The sequence below is a fragment of the Lingula anatina genome, chromosome 2, assembly GCF_051362555.1.
Source record: "Lingula anatina isolate TDL-2025a chromosome 2, LinAna3.0, whole genome shotgun sequence".
In the NCBI taxonomy this organism is placed as follows: Eukaryota; Metazoa; Brachiopoda; class Lingulata; order Lingulida; family Lingulidae; genus Lingula; species Lingula anatina.
Window position 1 is genome coordinate 14,994,685 of NC_141768.1, and position 19,916 is coordinate 15,014,600.

General features: G+C 36.3%; 1 protein-coding gene and 1 long non-coding RNA gene across 3 annotated transcripts in view; both read left to right on the top strand.

Moving 5' to 3' along the window:
- The first annotated feature begins 3,720 nt into the window (after positions 1-3,720).
- Positions 3,721-5,535, top strand: LOC147763417 (uncharacterized). 2 transcript variants are annotated; one of them, XR_015333081.1, is made up of 3 exons: positions 3,721-3,991; positions 4,476-4,575; positions 4,849-5,534. It is a non-coding gene; the product is annotated as an uncharacterized LOC147763417 (long non-coding RNA). The 2 variants fall into 2 exon arrangements; XR_015333082.1 differs by lacking the exon at positions 3,721-3,991 and adding an exon at positions 4,250-4,280 and having other exon boundaries at positions 4,849-5,535.
- A 7,908-nt stretch (positions 5,536-13,443) lies between these two features.
- Positions 13,444-19,916, top strand: part of LOC106154522 (uncharacterized) — a 28,066-nt gene continuing 21,593 nt past the window's right edge. Inside the window, exon 1 of the mRNA XM_013528886.3 lies at positions 13,444-13,687. The gene's annotated coding sequence lies outside the window, so the exon portion shown is untranslated. The remainder of the gene's footprint in view (positions 13,688-19,916) is intronic.

Here is a 19,916-nt window from a genome sequence, read left to right on the forward strand (position 1 = left end):
AGTGTTGATATCCTTTGTGTAAATAGGAGTTATTGACCGCCATTTTGAATTGGGATAAACGTAAGTTTATTATTAGTGAAGCGACCAGTGAGTTGACATTTAGATCACAAAAGACACATCTGTTGTACAGAAACATTCAAAACACATTGTCCAACATCAGTCACTCACCTACTAGCACATGTGTCCTGCCCTTGTATTTTATTGTAATTTTGTATAGTAGGCCCCTAATATAATGATTTGCCCTCTTTTACATCCGCCTGCCGTTATAGTGTTGGCTATAAAAAACAATCTGTGTAGCTGCATACTTTAAATACGGATATGCACGGTAATTGATGTAAACTATTCATGTATTTATGCATATATCATATAGCCTGGTGTCCAACTAATCTGTCAACTACATGTACATACCCCTGATATGTACATGTACAATATATATATATATATATACAGAAACGCTATGGACCCAAATGTCGCGGTGGAATTCCCAAAGTTTACTTTAATATTTGAGTTCAAAACATACTTCCAGCCAGTGCTTCACTGCTCGCCCCGACTTGGCGCCAAATTACACACCGACTCCTACAAAAAAGTGGCACGGGAGCAATGCACAAGGTTTAAAATGACGCGCGCGTCGACCAGAAACATAACCATTTAAAAAAAAGGGGGGGGGGGTAACTAACTAGGTTAGACAGAAGCCCAACCAGCAGCACATACATTGTATTTACACAGCTCACTCTATTCATTGAGGTGGTCTACTAATGGAATTATCATAGGATAATTATTGATGCGCTTGTCATCGAACACTAGGACTCAATATTGAGTCTCAGCCTGACTTGATATTTCTGTTAATACAGTGTTACTCGCGCGCTGTTTATAATGCTTATATTTCCCTTTATCCACATTGAACACAGAAGTAGCTCACAATCCACATAAGCCGGTCTAAGTGGTCGCGTACGGATGTTTATTACCAATGATTCACATTTACATGTGCATTTACGGGTGTTGTATTTAGAAACATATAGATCACACCGCGGTAAATGTAGGCAATTATAATCCTGTCCTCATCAAGGTATTATGCTCTCAAGAAAATCGCGGTAACCAGGACAAAATTAACTCATTTCCATAAATGTCCGAAGAAAATTGATGGAAAGCATTGACTAAAGCAATCAACAAGTTACAATAACCATAACCTTCTCGTTTCACATGTTATTACTCATATCGTACTTGATTTAGGAACATGAAAATCCATTTAACTCTACCATAAATGATTTAACATACCGTACAATTAAAATGCTATTTACACCTAGTTTGGAAGGAGTCCCATCCATAGCTTGTCGTGAGTTAAGCATGCGTACAGGTACGTGTAATATATCCATGTGCGTGCTTGTCTGTCTGTCTGTCTGTCTGTCTGTCTGCCATGGTTTCCTGTCTGCTTGTCTGTGTGTCTACCCGATATTTTTCTGGTGAAAGTGCTCCAGTCCATGGTCATGGTCACGAACACGTCTTGCGAAGACGTCTGGGATGGAGGATGTTCATGCAACCTCGCTAAGATGTTTTATAAAATGCTCCGTCTTTAAGGTAGATCGGTCGTTACATGTTCCAACGTTCGAATTTTAAAAAAAATTTTTTTGTTTGAAGAGACACCCAAGTACATTAAAAATTTGCAAAAAAAATTGGGGGTCACCGATCAAATAAGAGAACTAGCCCCAAATATGATACACCCTGCATATCGCACTAGTCCCCATTCAAATCAATGGGAAAATGGGTGTTTTCTCACTAAAGCATTATTTTTTATGACTTTCTGACGTTTGAATTTTTAAAAAAATTTTTTTGTGTAAAGAGGCCTCCAAGTACATTTAAATTTTACCAAAAAAATTGGGGGTCACCGACCAAATAAGAGAACTACGCCAAGTTGAAGTGCGCTACACCCTGCGTGACGCACTAGTCCCCATTCAAATCAATGGGGAAATGGGTGTTTTTCACCAAAACGTTATTTTTTATGATTTTTCTAACGTTTGAATTAAAAAAAAACTTTTTTTGTGTAAAGAGGCATCCAAGTAGATTTTAATTTTGCCAAAAAAGTTGGGGGTCACCGACCAAATAAGAGAACTACGCCAAGTTGAAGTGCGTTACACCCTGCGTGACGCACTAGTCGGAAGTCCCCATTCAAATCAATGGGAAAATGGGTGTTTTTCACTAAATCGTTATTTTTTATGATTTTTTTGTGTGTGTGTGTGTGAAGAGACATCTAAGTACATTTAAAACTTTCATTATGTTTAACAGTTGAAGTGAGTATACTCAGCTATTTTCAGATTTGTCAAACTGATGAGAAGGTGTAAGCCATTAACTTTACAATAAAATTATTGAAGAGAATAATAAGGGAAATATTCATCCATATGAAAATAGTTTATTGCTGTTGTTATTTATTAACGAATATAACATGAACGTGACATCGTAAACACTGTGTTGTCAAGTAAAATGAAGCGTCTGATACAAAGTATCAAATGCGGCATTCACGTGCTTGCTTGCGGTGCGTTCAGTACACTCTGTTTACACTGACAAGTCAAGGTCAGAAGTGCACAATTTTTCTGTATAATATAACGCAGTTTCAATTTTGATTAGTGAATTTTCTTCAAGCTGTAGACCCTATGGCCATTTTCTGAACATTTGTATAAGCTACGAAATATTTCTCAGTCTAAATTTCTCTAAGTCCAAATGAGTGGGGTTACGACGCACTTCCGGTTTTCGTCGAAATCTAAACTACAGCAGCACATTCAGGGCGTTCTACCTCAAAATATACGCAGCCGCTTTGATTGGAATTTACAACACTTATTCTTTACATGACATAGCACCTACGTGCATAATTTGTGAGCTTTAGCTGTCATACATTTTCTAGTGCCAATTCAAATTGGAAAAGGAGCTATTCCAACGATTTCTTGAAGGGCAAGTCTATGAACGTGCTACAGTTGTCGTATGGAATCATAGTCGACAAACGTTGTCGAAAATCTGTATCGATCATACAGAGTTACAGACAAGTTGATAATGTGTGTTTATCTTACAGATAATTGTTTTATTTCCTTAAATTAATAAAACCGACTGAAATGTCGTTAGAGACGATTGACGATGCGCTGAAATTGCGCAAATCGTCAAATTACCGGTACGTAACGACCGATCTACCTTAAGATGCTGGAGAACGTACGTCCTAATGTAAAGACCACGCATGACCGTTATCAAAACGTTTCACAAATCAGTCTGTCCGCAGATCTTGCATATCAATGCGTAAGCGGTAATCATTACAAAAACACCTACGCGCTTGCACAAAATAGTCCACGACGTGTGTTTCGCGCCATGTTTTCAAAAATCCGTAGTTGTTATATAAATCCATGAAGCTCTGTGAATAACTCATCATTCCGCTTGAAACTTTCAAAAAATAAAATTTAGAACTTGATGTAAACGCACAATGTAAAATAAACATTTCAATTTCGACGAAAGCCTTGTATCAGTTGTCTAAAAATAGCACACGCATTTTTCTCAAGCAGATCGTGTAATTTTGTACCCTAAAATGAAATGATTGTAGAAAAAATGGACAAACTTACTTTCATGATATTATAACGATTTATGCAACTATATATGCTGGAGTTGGGCCAAGAAGAATAAAAAATTTGTACAACCGTCCTTTTTTGTGAAATCCTTATTTTAGCGCGAACTATGTAGGTCAGTCGAAACTGGGACTGTCACGTTGCACTGAGCAAGTGACTTGAGAGCGTTTTTCTCGGTAAATCTTGCATTTCGGTTGAAAAAAATTTAATTTTCAGCTTTTCAAGTGTATATTTATAGTATACAATGTGTCACTGTCATAGTGAGAGTTGTTATGGAAAATTATACGTGAAAAAACGACATCGGTGCTGGAGATCAACCAATGCTATGGTTTTAGATTTTAGAATGGAAAAATCTGCCTTTCAAGTTACATAGCTTTGGGTTTGCCGACTAAAAGGTGAGTCTTTTTTTTCATTCACTATGTTTCATATAAGCGCCGAAATGTATAGAAATGATTTTGGAGTAACCTCCCTTCGCATAGTTCAGATGCACTTGTTGACGTTCAGTACTAGTGAATGTTACATTTTGTTGCAAAGTTACAGTTGTACTTTGTTTACATAAAATGTGTACTGGCGTACCTTCATCCGTTGTATTTCCTTATCTAGACCTTTTCCAAAATAGGGTGTGTGTCTATACACACCTGTTAACTAGCACATTTGGCAATCAGCATTACAGGTGTACTAAAGGTCTTTCTTGGGCAGGTTCCAAAGTTGTTTTACATTATAAGTTTAAATATTGTGATTTTTTAACAATTTTTCTCAATTTATCTGAAATTGTTGGTATTAAAATAAAAGTCTTCAAATTAAACAAGTTTTTAAAAAATAGTTTGTCAAGGCACAGCCACACTTTATGACCTATGCATTGTGCTTTTTCAATTTTAGTGAAATGTTGACAGCATGCCTATCCCTGCCTAAGCTATAGCATGAGAATGGACTAAATGGCATGAAATGATGAAAAGATACCAGTCAGACAAAGCAGAAGGTAATTAAGTGTTTATATATACATATAAAAAAGCCAATACTTCTGTATTTTTATAACTGGTCTATTACTAGTAGTAGGACCAAGGAATTATTATTAGTATATAGCATGGTAAGAAATTACTTTGATAAACAACTGGTGTGAGACTGACAATGAAGTGAGTTTTTTTTTTTAATCTATGGATTTTTCATTAAATTTCATTTTTTATCTGCTTTGTATAAATTTCTTGTTTCTACATGTATGATTTTATCATTTTATTATATTTATTTTTAACAGATTCCCGAATTTCATATCAGCTGACAATAAGGGAAGAGGTGTTCTAGTCAAGACCAGGGAAAATTTATTTCCATACGATTGTGTGTGATGGTGCTGTTGATGCAGGTGTGAATGAACAAGAGATGGTGTTTTGTAGAGTCTTGGATACTGTTTACCCTAGAAACCTTTCTCATAGCAGACAAATTCTGGAACAATACTTTCTTCAAGTAGTAAACAGGATGGGCTTTGACCCACAAGACTTCCACTGAGAGTGGCCTGCATTTAAAGAGCACATAGATAGGTGGCATGTTTATAGTGAATAAAAGTAAAGATATGTGTATGGATTTGTTTCAAGGCTAGGAGACCAGACAAAGATTAGAATACATACAATAATGCTAATTGAAATTGCCTTGTTCACCCTGTCCACTTCACAGGTGGAGAGAGGATACAGTGCTCTCTAAAGAATCAAATCTGACTGGAGGTCAAGTTTGGGGATTATTATGCTTAAGTTAACCAAATTTTGACAGCAGTTTTATAGGGGCCAAGTTTTGATGATCATTTAGTCAAGGAATCTATCAACCACTGGGTGGCAGGGTGACACTCTGGGAAAAACGGCCCAATTTTGAACTTGAAAATTGATTTAGTTTTCTGATTGTCATATCCAGCAGGTAAATGACCTGGCCATTGAAGGTTCTAAGGAAATAAAAAAAATTGAAACATACTCTATACTGAAGTTTTCTTTTTTTTAAATTATTAATGCATTTTACTTTGTTATGTATTTAATTACAAATTATATTCATGAATTTTCAGCCGGGGATGATCTTAATTGTATGTCAGTTTTGGCAAAGGTAATATTCATAACTTGCTGGGGCAGGTGCTTCTCCTGCCTTCAGAATAGACAGATCAAGTTGGCCAACGAGTTTATTGGAACCTTGTTATCTGCTTTAATTTTAAAGGCAAGTTTCCAAAAAACTTTTAACAAGGTCAGTGCATATTCATGAGGCTGAATGAACATTTCCCAGGAACAGTGCTTTAAGGACATGAATTTTAAATGTTTACTTAGTTTTGTTTATCACACAGATTTCAATATTTTGCATTTTTAAAAACAGAAATGTACATTTTAAATAGATTAGGGATATTTTTTAAAATTATAATTGGAAGGGTCTAATTTTAAATAGTTTAATATGTAAGAGACAAAAATAGTACTAGTAAATAGAAATCTTGAGCAGTAAAATAAGAGAACAAGGCAGAAGTGCAGATCTTAATATAATGATTAAACCGGTGTTGAATGATTTTTTATCAAAACCCTTTCAGGCTTTAAAAAGTACAACCTGGTCATAGGCCAGTACTTCTTTGTAAATATTTATTCAATTAAAAAATCTTGTTTTATTTATAACTAGATCTAGCAATATCTTTCTATATTGGTCAAAATTCACACTGGATTTCTTGTGGGTTGGATCATAACTATTATACCATTTTTGATGTTTTAAGAATGAAGTATATAACTCTTGGAATATTCTGGCGGTATATATATTTTATATATTTTTATATATATCATATATATATTTTTTATATAAATAGAATATTTAAGAAAACTTGTAGTCTTGCTAAGTCGGGACAGTGCTTCAGGTTGGTCACGTGACGCTATAAATTATGATGAAAATTGGGTTCCATTTTTGTCGTCGTTTTGGAGATGCTATATTTCCCCACACAAAATGGGTAAAAATTGTAGGAGACATACCTTATGATATATCATTTAAAAGTTTATGATTTCGTCTTTCTGGAGAATATTAATGTTTGATAATATTTCGCGTTTCCTGCGATACATAGTCACAGTAACCCACTGCACTTGAAAAAATCGGTTTTGCCAACTTTTACACCGACTTCACGGGATTATCAACACTTTGCCAACCAGATGGGAGCCGAACGCAACATATATTTTATATCAACACGAAGCCCACTTGTTTAGCTTTTAGAATTTATATAAAACGCTGGTGATATGAACATTATAGCAATTTTGTTATAATTTAAACGCCCCAATGTTATACGCTTCAAAAATGCGAGTGTTTGGCGTCGCGTTCACCTCGCGCTTAAAAAAATGGACAAAGCTGAATTCACAAAATATATATACCGCCAGAAAGCGAGTTTAACCGGCTTTCATGATTTAGTTTTTAAAAATTTGTACAATTTAAACTTCTTATAGAAATCTTTACATAGAAAATTTCGGACACCTGAAACGGGACACCATTTGCAATCACCCGCGTGGATAAATCTTCCATTTTACCGTTCTGAATCTATGTTTTATGACAACTAACCTTAAAATAGCGAATCCCTAGATATTCCCGCTTCTTTTTATATATCTATCGTTTAATCACATCAACTGTTGACAAAAATACACATGAAAATACGAAGAGCTCAAAAGTCGTCCATTTTCACTCGATTTTGCTGAAAGTAGTGCGAAAATGGCCGTCGCTTCAGACAGTGTGCACGCGCAGCTCGAAATCTGCGGACAGACTGAATGTTTGTAAAACTTCATTATGACGAAGGGAGGACGCCTTCTTTTGATTCAAATGTGCCTCAACAATATTTTAGGAAGACGTCTCAAAGACGCCAAATTGCCATGACGTCATCATGATATAGTGATGGTATAAAGGCCCTGCAAGACCAATGCCAAGACCCAAAATATTTTAAAAACATCAGCACTTGTAAGACGTACGGAATACAACACCACAGTACTCTTAAAAGTTGCAAGTTAGCAGACATAACTTTTTTGTGGTCTATAAAACAACATATTTATTTCAACCATTTGCAGCCAATAATTATAAAATGCTATATCCGATCTCAAAATAAAATATAAGTTGTAGTTTTTGGGTACGTAACCAAGACGCGCCGATCCTCCACTCATGTAACACTCAGCGTGGTGGCAGAATTCATATCAGGTGAAGATGTAAATGAGAAGTGTTATACTGGGACTTTATCAGGATGTCCTCCTATTCAGAGGAAAAAATTGAGGACGCTTATGTTTGATGTATATATTGTAAATTATGAGTCTTTCAAAGACAATTAAAAATAATAATTAGAAAAAAATAACCATTGTCGTCTAAAAGATTACAGTTTGTTGAACCCACCCCCTCACAATCAAATTATTAAGGACGCAAAATATGAATTGCGACAGGTGAGGCTGTGGCATCAATACAGCATTGCAACTGCTGGATGCGACGTTACAATACGCTTATGTGTAATGATGGCAGGATACTAATTAGGTTAGCTTTGGCGTTTGTTTGTGTGTTGAAAGTCCGAATACAAACCTAAATTGTTTATTATGACGTCGAGTTGGTTTATAAAAAAAAACGTCAGAGGAACGAAACAGTACATCTTTAAAGGGATGGATGTTTAGTATCAAAATAAACAAGTTTTTTAAATCGAAAACCAAATGATGAAGAAAATGTCAGCTTTTAAAAATGTATTTATTATGCTTTTATGTTACATTTAAAATTGTTTAGTTCATGGAGAAGTTCGAGATCATGCCTTAAATAGCTAGTTATTGTTATATTTTGGAAGTTACGCTTTAACAAAGCGTTAAAAATATTTAGAAAGTTAGATTGATATAAGGCATCATAAGTATTGAAATACACGTACTATCAAAAGTGGCTTTATATACAGTTCAAAGTTATCGCCCCTATGTCTTGTAGTGTAAAAAAAAGTGAAAGTTTTCATCCAGTGCCCAACTGCCACAGACATAATGGTCCACCGCTTAGGTCAAATTCACTGGCAATGTATCCCTAGAGGATTGCACTGCATAAGGTTAATAATGTCATTTGAGAAGTTGTCGGAGATGTGAGAACTAAGCTTTCGTCCCAGGGTATGCATTGAGTAATTGTTATACAGCTGTCGTCTCTATCAATTTCAAATTGGCCTTTAAAGGTTGGTTCAAGCGATAACGTGTCGTCACTTAACTGTGAGATTTTTGCAGCTTTATTGACATTGTGTCGGATAGATTACAATGCAATCATTAAGAACACACTGACTAGCTGTTTTATTGACTTTTACACATATAAATGGGCACACACCTGTCTTCCGAAAAAAAAAGAAAAAACACTTAACAGTTATTGTTTGTTGTTGATAAGAAGCATACTACATATATTTTGGAAGGTGTTACATTGTCTTTGACATAATTATTTTGTACTGCTGCCCGCGGTGTTAGACTCTTTTTCAATGTTAATCAAAACATCCGTATAATTATGTTCAGAAATTGCACTTCAGCATTACAAACCACATCTTTTTAGCAAGAATCTAACTTGGAATTTTTTCATTTTACACGATAGTCATCTGGCGGATAAAAGCACGGTCATTTTCTGCGCACACGAGTGTGCATTCAATGATTCACAGCATGCAAATGCCTACATTAGCGTGGCACCGGTGTCATCGCACGCCAGGGACACCTTTACTGCGGGGTTTTAAGCTCTGCCTCCGAAGCATTCATCTCGCCCAGTCAAAAAGACAATATGAACAACTGATGCCACATGTCTGTTTTTCATGAATACATCTATCATCAAGGTTGATACTGATTCATGAACACTGCTGGAGGGCCAAACTCATCCCTCAGGCATTATTACTTTTTCTTGATTTTTTAAATGCTTTTTAAGGTTATATATTGTGCTATAACATACAGAGTCTGTGACATACAGTGCATTAGCAACATGCATATCAACATAAGTTTTTACCAAAATGACTACACGCACCATAGCACAGAAGTGAAGTATTAAGTTAAAATGAAAAATGTATGTAAAGTTCAGCTTCACGGGGGGTCCATTATCAATAATTTAATGAATTAGTGGTTTTACGTCTGTACAGCTGTGTCTGAAGTTGAAAACAAACACATCTACTGCTCCTACCGATTTCTGGTAACCAGAAAGAAAACTATTTTTGAGACTTCAAGAATTGTAAAAAATGACGCTGAACTATGATTTGCATTACCGAAATAAGACTAAGGCTTCCAGCTCGTAGAGAGGATTAAAGAAAGCGGGTTCAGGTGTCTTAATTTCAATCTCAGATACATTGAGAGGTCTATCAGCAGTTGATTTTTTGGATGTCTGGAATCAAAAGCTTTCCGCCTATAAGAGCCTTTTAGATTTAATCTCAGCTTAATCTAAACCTTGCTGTTTGCAACCTTTTTTAATCATATTCCGCACGATGTTTATTTAGGTTACGTGTATGTAACATTGCTATTGACTTGTCGCATTAAATTTCAAAGTTTTTTATATATATATAAACTAGATACTCGTAGTATTCAGTATGCTATCCACAGTACTTTGTAATGACAATGGGTTATCATCTCTGATAGTCTGTCAAATATTCCACTGTGTTGGATTACAGTGGGGGGGGGGGGGGGGGGGGGGGGGGGGGGGGGAGGGCTTTCATGTGAAAGGGGATGGGTTTGTCTTATTCTAACAAACAATTTTGTGTTTCTAAATATTACTTTATATTTTAAACTTTTTAATTCTTCGCTAAAAATGACACTCAAACAGTGCGAAAATCTGGGAAACAGATTGTTTTTAACAGTCTGTTTTGCTGCTGTAAGTTGTGGAAAAGGGATCATTTAACACACTAGAGAAATACAAAAATAGTTCTTCGTCATAAATTTTGATGGGTGAAGAAAACGGGTTATTGTGCATCACTACCGTAGCAATACAAAGTATTATCTCCCATAGATGTAAACTATACAAATCGTTTAATTCTGGAATTTTTAAAAATACCCGAGATCCATTCTGCTTTTCACAAAACAACAAGGTATGAGAAAATCCTGTCATCTGAGCGTGTAATCACAGATGTTATGACCCAACCCAGTTTCGATTCCTTCAGAAATGCACGACATCGATACCACAGCGTGTAGTTTCGTTTCCTCACTCAAATTTGGTCCTAGGACGTAGTGCTAGTATGGAAATTTCTGATGACGTAATGACCCAGTCACATTAGTATTAAATGACAATAATCAAATCAGCTATGCCGGTTCCCGCTTTTCGTCGTGAATCGCACGCGAGACGATTTCGTGCCATCGCTGTTTTATCGCCAATTCAGGATCGCAGCGTGCTTTCCCAACTCTGTGAAGGTAATCGACTCTTAACTAATAATATTTATATGTGTTTAATGTTACATTTTCCAAAATTTACGAATTTAAAGCAAAATACGATGCATATTCTAAGCTGAAAGCGGTCTCCCAAGATCTAGTCAATCAGTGCCATGTTGAAATTTTGATGCCCATGTCCCATTGTTGTTACCCAGTACCGTGTTCGTACACATACATGTATATATTAGCAAAATGAAAAGTTCGCAGCAATGTTTCTGCAAACTTAAAGTTTGAGGCAACGAGTATGCAGGAGTTTGCAAGAAAAAAATTATTGCTGCTAATTTGATCCAATTTTGCAAGAAGGAATTACAGTTTGCAGAAATTTGCCACAATTTTTCCACAAACTTTCGACAGGCCTGATATTTTGCTAAGAGATATATAATGAACCAATAACCGAGCTTTCGGATACAACTGCAATTTATATAGTTAAAAGTTTAAGACAGTTCAGTAAAATGTCGAGTTTATTTTGGACAGAAATTGATGGAAATATACATGATGGTTTTGCCCCTGGTACACGTAGCTTAAATAAAAGACATGACGCAAAAGCTTTGGTAACTTCCCGGTGGCGCTCAGTAATAAAGTCATAATCCAAAAAGTAATTCAATAAAATTCTAATTAAAACTCCCAAATGGCATTGTTTTATAGTCTACATGAAAGTTTTGACGCAACAGCGTACGGAAGTCCCTTCGGGGAATTCAGAATAAACACTCCAAATTCACAATTTGTGTATAATTTGATGAAATTTCACTTGAAGACAGGATATTTCTGCCGAAAACTCATTTTTAACGAATTTTCTCGGGCTAAACGGTATTTAAATTGTCCTCAGTTAAGTTCAACATGAAGTACGTCATACTCTTAGAATGTGTTCAAAATCTGGCTTTAATCACTTTTTAAATATTATTACATGGTGCTGCCTCTGGTTGCCTACTTTGAAGTATTGACTGAATAACTTTTGGAACGTCCCTCTGGCGCTCAATGCAAAATTCATACCCCAAACAATGTCGAATCATATCAAAATGTCACCTGTTATATGCCGAAAACATCGATTGATTTAGTTTCCTCGCGATCGCATAATGCATTCAATTCATAAAAGCCACAAATAATAGGATTTTTAAAAAACGCATGAGGGCATGGATTGCATCTTGTTGAACTTATCTGAGGAACATTTTAATGTCCCCGGCTCGTTTTAAAAAAAGTAAAATGACAGATAAATGGGCTAAATCAATATCGCTAAAAAAAATCATATTCACCGTCCATTTTCTAATCCCGCCATCTTGACACAGTTTGAAATAACGCGGGTTCTAGAGTCAGCACCGAGATGTAATCAAACAGAATAATGATTGATACTCGAGCAGTGGAGAACGTGAGCGTGAAGTGAAAGAGGAAATGTTTACGTATCCTTTGCGGGTAATCGAGTTATATTCACTATAAGTAGTTTACAAACGGGAAGGTTTGTTATCTTTCTTCGCGTCTTGAAGGACCATCTTGAGCCTTTTCTTCCATGATGTCTTTTCCCGCTAGCATGAACTGGTTTTAGGTCGCAGCACGAAAATCTCGCAATATTTAGAAGTCAAGAGAGTTCAAGCATGAAAATGGCCTCCCTATCTCAAAAAACATCGCTTCAGCTTTGGTTTTGATTAATTACTTTTTCCAAAAATTGTTACAGAGTTATGACAAGTGTTAGGAAAGGAAGCTTAAAGGTTAGATAATTCATTAAATATGAATCTTGGCGCCAAAATCCTGTTGTGTGTACCTTTAAAGTACACGGTGCTCCTGCTCTTAGCGTTCACTGACATTCCGACCAGTTTTGCAGGCCCTGGCACGGTGATCTGCTGTATTGAAACCGGCGCACTGGGGATTGTGAATCTGAATGTTCTTCTTTGTTAACTCAGACACATGCTAACTAATATAATAAATGCGTTGTTGACCTGAATAACATGGACCTTAAATGCATACAATGCGCGTTTTTCCTTCATATAGCATAATTTTAATTTCTCTTATGATTTTAATACCTTTCCCTAAATAACCAAGATCAATACCAAATCCAAAAACGTTCACAGAATTAAGACCTGCATTTTGTGTCCACAACGAAAGTATCGTAGGGATATTAGATAGTTCGAACTAACTCCGTAGGGACTCTCGTAGAATGCAATCAGATGAACACGCCTCTTCTTGTCCCCAACGTGCTCGTATAATTACACGTTTTACTTTACATGGGCGTGGCTTAAATTAATCAAAGCTACCCTGGTATGAGAGGGAAGGAAGATTCAGTATGTGCATGTCCCCCATAGAGCATAATAAGAAATAAAAATGATAAACTGTGATGCCAACGTGAAGCAGACATATTGGGAATAAGCTTACTAGTCGCCTAGTTTTGTTGTAAAATATCTGAGTGTGGTGCCTGAAAGCCACGCTCCAACTGCATGGCTGACGTGGCAGTGAGTATTAATAGCAGCAGATTTGTTTTTTCTCATAATTTAACGTAGTTGCCAAGCAGTAGCCTTTGGATTGTCAGGAAAACCCGTTACGCTAAAGGTGATGCAGATGACGTTGATGCAATGCAAAGGCCACACAGATAGACGCAGCCATTGATATTCGCACCATTTGAATGTGCTCTACATTCCAATTCATATGCCTCAAACTTTATGGTGACTATTAAGACACGACCAGACCGGCAAATTGACTGAGGATACTTTGATATAAAGATGTTATGTCCAGAGAAAAATATTAAGGGTAGGTTAAAATATTTATGGCCTCACTTCATTAAAGTATTTCTTAACTTTATATTGTACCAAATGTGATAAAATTATTGCCGTAATTCAGTGCATTGGTAAATATTTTAAATTAAATGTAAATTTGCCATTTATCGAATGCCAGGCAAGCAGATAATGTATTGTCAGAATCCTTTGACAATTTTATCCAAAAGTGTGTTATCGATGCCTCTTTAATCGAGCAGGTTATTTGGCAAATCACAGGTGACAACGCTGTGTTAACCACTATACAGGTAACATTTGCAATACGATATTAATTCACAGCAACAATTTCCAGCTTTTCCCAAAATCCACCGTTCAGTGTATTATATTAAACATACATGGATACATATTATGAGCCTCGATAACTCAAATAAAGAATTTATGACAGTGGAAATCATACGTGTCGAACCAGCATATATCGGCGCGACTTCACATTTCTGTTGTAACGTTCCAACATGCAGGCAAATAATTGATACTGCGAATATTGTCTATATAAAAGTACATTACCGAGTAAAGAAAAACTTACACAGAGACAATTACCTGTAGATGATAAGGATAACGTACTAGTACATCCGCGCATGGGAACAAAATTTAGGTAGAGAGGGGGTAACCACTAAAAAATGGCGACGAGGGGGGAGGGGAGGCCCCCTTAGCTGACCACTGATACCTGCGCTTAGGGTTTAAAAAGTGGGAGTGGCTTAGCCCTCCTGACCCTCCCCCAGCTCTTGCGTCTTACATTGTATCATCCCTTGGTGTCTGCCTGATATGTAATGCGTGCTACCGTGACTACGTAAGTAGAAGACATGTCTTAACCAGTCACTTATATAGACATAGAGGCAAAAGTTAAGCCTATCAATATTTTATGCTCATAATATGTGTTTGGGCTGTTATACCTGAAAACCATAAGGTGTAAGCCCGGTAAAAACGGTAAAAACGGTCAAATCATTATAAAATGCAATAGCAGGTCATTGACTTCAGAAAAATAGCTCATTAAGATGGTCCCAAAATTGTTTAATGACATAGAGTCAGTGTTAAGGGCACATTTTGCGCTTTATTGGACATTCTTGTACACAACCTTGACGCATAACTGTAATCCACTGTAATCCAGTGACTGAAACATGTAAATATTGAGTATTTATTGTTTACTATTTACTTCATGATGGGAAGATATTTGAAACAAGACGTACAAAACTATGCTGAATGTTCTTCTAAACATGTATTTTATGCAATGATGATTTCTACTTTAGCTTCCCATGCATAAGTGTATAGAACATCGTTAGTTAAGGCTCTGTCACGCCTAGCGTAAGGACGTACGTTTCAGTACCGTATGTGACATGGATTATCACCCAAAACCCAATTAAGAGGTGCAAATGAGGTCATAGGCATGTATAAACATGGTAAAAATTAAACGTATATATAAAATTGAATTAAATTGTTTTTATAACTGAATACAACTTCGAATCCAGTCAATTTTTTTAAAAATATATCAGCATGTAAAATGCACCTCTATCTTGGGTTTGGGTGTCCAACTTTTAGCGTGTGAAATCAAAATGAAGATACACGCAGGGAATGAAATTGTCTTTGAACATGCTCAAAACATTTTCCGGGTATGCGAACGTACACCAACGTTTGCCTGCGTGTACGACGAACCCTTTGCGTTTGACTGCGCATGGGTAATTCTTCTCACACGTTTGTGCTTTACGCTAGGTGCGATAGTACCCTAACAAGTATCTATCTAACTATCTATCTATCGACATTGAAGTATGACTGGGATAAGCATGTGGTCATATTTTCATCTTTCATTAGTCTTTAGCAATTTTGTTAAGTACCACTGAGCGGAAAGCATTGCCGTTTTTGGTCGCACTCATTTTTGTTTGGAAGTAGTAAATTGATGCCAGCGTCGTTAAAACTGAGTTATCATTTATGAATGTTTTATTGGTTATCCATGATTTTGCCCTATTGGTTATATGATATAATATATAATATCATATAATATCATATGATATTATATATAATAGTGCCTTAATAATTTATGCAAAAAACAGACAAATAAACGTTAATAAGTGTAGATTAAATGCATAAAAGCCTGCATCCAGCTGGAGTTCGCTGTTGAGAGTTGATAAACGTGCATCGATCCCTTCATTTCTTCATATTGAAATTTAGAAAATTAATCAACAGATTGAGATGAATTTTATGTAAAGGTGAAATATTATACAGAATTATCTGGCTCGTTTCTCATCCCCTACTCCCGTTTAAAAAAAGGGTGAGGTTAACTAACATCAAAAGAATATCTCTGGGATAAAAACCTTGCTGAGAATAAAAACGATATAAATGCCTATGGTGAAATTATACTGCACATTCAGGTTGAGGCCTGCAGGCTTGGAAATCTTCCAAGATTAAACGCACGATGAAACTGGCTTCATTGTAAATGGAGAGCCTGCATGACTGTGCGAGTGGAATTGATGTTATAGCAAGGACGTGACTGCAAGTATTGCTACATGTTACATGTACCTGGCAGTGTTAACGTTATTACACCAGAAAGAGAAAAAGAGGTGGTTGTTACCATAAGAAACAAGTAACAAGGCCACTCTTGACCATGCTGCCATGTTTTGGTGAGCTACTCGTAAATTCAATGTTTCGAATAGTCCGAGTCATCAAAGTAGGCCAAATGTTTACATTTGCCTTACTTTTGATGTGCAAAGAAGGTATATCAATCACCTATACAAATTACTTGAAATTACTAGGGTTCCTTGTAGACAGCTTGAAATTACGGAATCCAAATCACGCAAGTGCGATCATCAATTGGAACGGACCCTAGCGTGGAACTAGATTTTCTATGGCTTTCTGCGTGAAGCGTCAAGCAGTATGTAGTGATTTCTTTTTTGTTTTCTTTTCTTGGTGTTTTGGTCTGTTTTGTTTCTATCCAGCAAGTCCGATTTGTTATTTTATGCCCTTTTTCTTCTTTTACAGTTGCCATTAAAAGAAAATAGTTACATTAAAAGAAAATAGCTAAAAATGTACCCAAGATTTGTTTGGGTGAGTTGACCAATTGACTTCATCTTTCACTCCTCTATACAGCAAAAAAATAATAAAAAAATAATGATAATAAATAAAATAAAATAAACAAATAAATAAATAAAAAATTGAATAAAATATTTTTTATAAAATCCTGCATATCTCAGCCGTGTCAAAAACAGTTGGCAAATTTAATGTCTACAGTATATACATGTATATACCTGTTTCTTAGTTCTAAGCTTCTAAAGTTTTGAGTCACATGAAAATGGGCCGATAGATGGTAAAATACCTCAACAGTTTTGGATAATCTGACCACGCCTTGGTGGTTTAGGGCAAATGGTTAAATTTTCCATGATATTTATTGCTTTATAAATGGCTGTGGCACATTGTGTGCTTTAGGCTCGGTCAAATTTTAAACCAAATAATCCCTGTGATAATACTTTGGCATTTGTATTTATTGACCATTTGCGTGTTTTGGTACAAAACATTAGCACAAAGCACTTCAGCAACTGTAAGTAAGAGGTAATTAATAAAGCAACAGTATATCGATGCTGGGGAATGGCGCACTCAAAAACAGCTCAATCCAGTTGATGTCATGTGGATTTCACTTAAACTGTCATCTGCTATGTCAAATATGCTCTTATTTCCAGATTGCAAGTACAGTCTATTAACAAGTACATGCATATTGCCGTGAGAGTGATTTATATAATAATGTTTTTTTGATTCGGCAAATCCTATGTCATCGTATCAAACCATTTTCATCTCCTGTCTGCTTCCTGTTAACACATCCCACTACTGAAAGAGGGACATTTGACATTTGATTTTAAAAATAGCTAGTGTATTCTACATGTACCAGGCACAATGTATAACGCAGCTTGTCTTTCTTAGGCCGTATTTACAACAGATTATCTTCGGACGAACTAGTACGCGGGTTATCATATCCGACACCACTGGAAAGCAATGTCAAATAATCTCTCCGCCTACCACAACCGCCATCCCTGCAGGAGCCTAGCAAAAAATGCTAAATTAAAATGGATCTAAGATTAAATTGCTAGACCTCCACAGGGAGTTAATCAGGGGATAAGGCGGCTTGCTTTTAAGTGGGTCGGCCATATTTGATCCCCGGATCGACTTGTTCTGAAGCGACTAATGCCATGTTTCTTAGGATGAAACTATGTACATTGCCCTGTATATTTCTTTTTCGCTTCACACTTCGCACTTCGCACATACAAAAACACACGTAAGTCGGATGAGAAATTAAATGTCGGTACTTAATAAGTGTTGGAACACGTACATATACACTGATGCTCATAAGTTAAGCAACACTTTCTTATTTCTCGAATTTCTCAGCAACCAAAATTTTTATTGAGGCAAAATTTGTACAATAGCTAGATATTTCTCTTATTTTTACTTTGACTTACTAATCCGTGACATTAGAGTACTATTTACTGTTGGACACGATAGAATATGCAATGGGGGTCCCACTTGCGAAAAACACAGTTTGGCCATGCCATGAGGAGCTTCCAGTTTGGCTAGTTTCATGGGTACAATTTGTTATTTTGGACCAACCAATGGTTAGAAGAGGACTCAACGAGGTAATCAGATGGCAAATAATGGGAAGCCATCGTGCTGGGGTGCCAAAGAGGCAGATTGCAAGGCAACAAAAAAGTAGCACCAAGTCAAGTGTCCAAGCTGGTAGCAAAATGGTGCCAAACTCATCATGTATTAGACAAGCCTCTTTCTGGTAGAATAATATTAACCGACGCAAGAGATGAAGATATCTGGTTCGATTATGCAACCAGGACCAGTTCATATCAGCCAAACAATGAAAAATTGCCACCGTACGTCATTCAAGAGAGGTGCCCTGGTCAACAATACAGAGACGAAATACCATTGGGGTGCATTAAATCACACATTCAAGCAAATCCAGAAAGAAAAATCATTTTGGTGCAGGACAATGCGCCCATCCAGAAAGCATGGTCCGTGCAAGACGCGCTGCAACAGCGTGGTATCCCACATTTGGATTGGCCTGCATATTTACCAATTCTCAATGTAATAGAACATGCTTAGGATATGATTGACAGGGCAGTAAATGAGAGACAACCTCCAGTTAGAAACATTAGAGAGGTCCAGCAGGCAGTAAATGAAGAATGGAACCGGCTCTCAAAGCAAGATTGGCAGAATTTGGTGGCAAGTTGCAGGAGACAATGTGAAGCTGTTGTTCAAAACCAGGGAAGGCACACCCGATATTTATTGCATAATAGACGATTAATCATCTGTTATCTACAGTCTTCTTTTATTAAAACTAATTCTTAGGTGATCGAACTTTATTTTTTCATAATAAGCTGTTTTAATCAGCACGTACTTTTTTGAGCATACTTTTTTGACACATAGTTTGGCATATTTTAGTAACGTTTGGTTAATAAAGTTATTTTGATTATTACAATAAGCTATGTTGTGTATATATTTAACAGAAATATTCAACTTGAATAAGTTATTTATAAAATATGAAAGAAATATGCATAACCCCACCAACAAATGAAATAATGATCATGATAGAAGAAACTTTTGAAAAAATCGGGGTGTTGCTTAACTTATGAGCATCAGTGTATGTTCTTCATCGATCACTATTTTGAATTTTTTGAATTTGCATTTAACCATGTTATCGATTTTTTTTACTTGTTTTAGGAATTTTGCAAATGGAACTATTTTTCTGAAATACTGAAGCATGAATACATATTGTTTAGGGTAACCGTGCACGCGAACATAACCGCAATTTCTTCACTTTATTAGGTCATCGCTGTCACTGAGCATATAGAATTACCTGCAGGATGAAATGATGAGAGATCGATGTCCTGGGATTAATTCGTATGGTCAGCGTGTACTTTTAGGTAAAAATATCATTTGGAAAAGTTAACGCAGGCAATTTCCTTGGTACTGTAGCTCGATCAATAATGATATATCGCCTTAGTTGCCACTCATCACTGAATATTTCGCCTTATGAATTTTGCAAGAAAAGCCATGATAGCTTATTTACCTCCCAAGATTTACAATTCAATCTTAAAAATCTTTCAACGAGTAAATTAAAGATGAACATGTGTCTCACCCAGGCAAACCGCTAGTTCAATTTAGGTCCCTTTCGGTCTTCCATGACATGTATACAGCTGATAGCTACAGTTAGTAGTTTAGGCGCA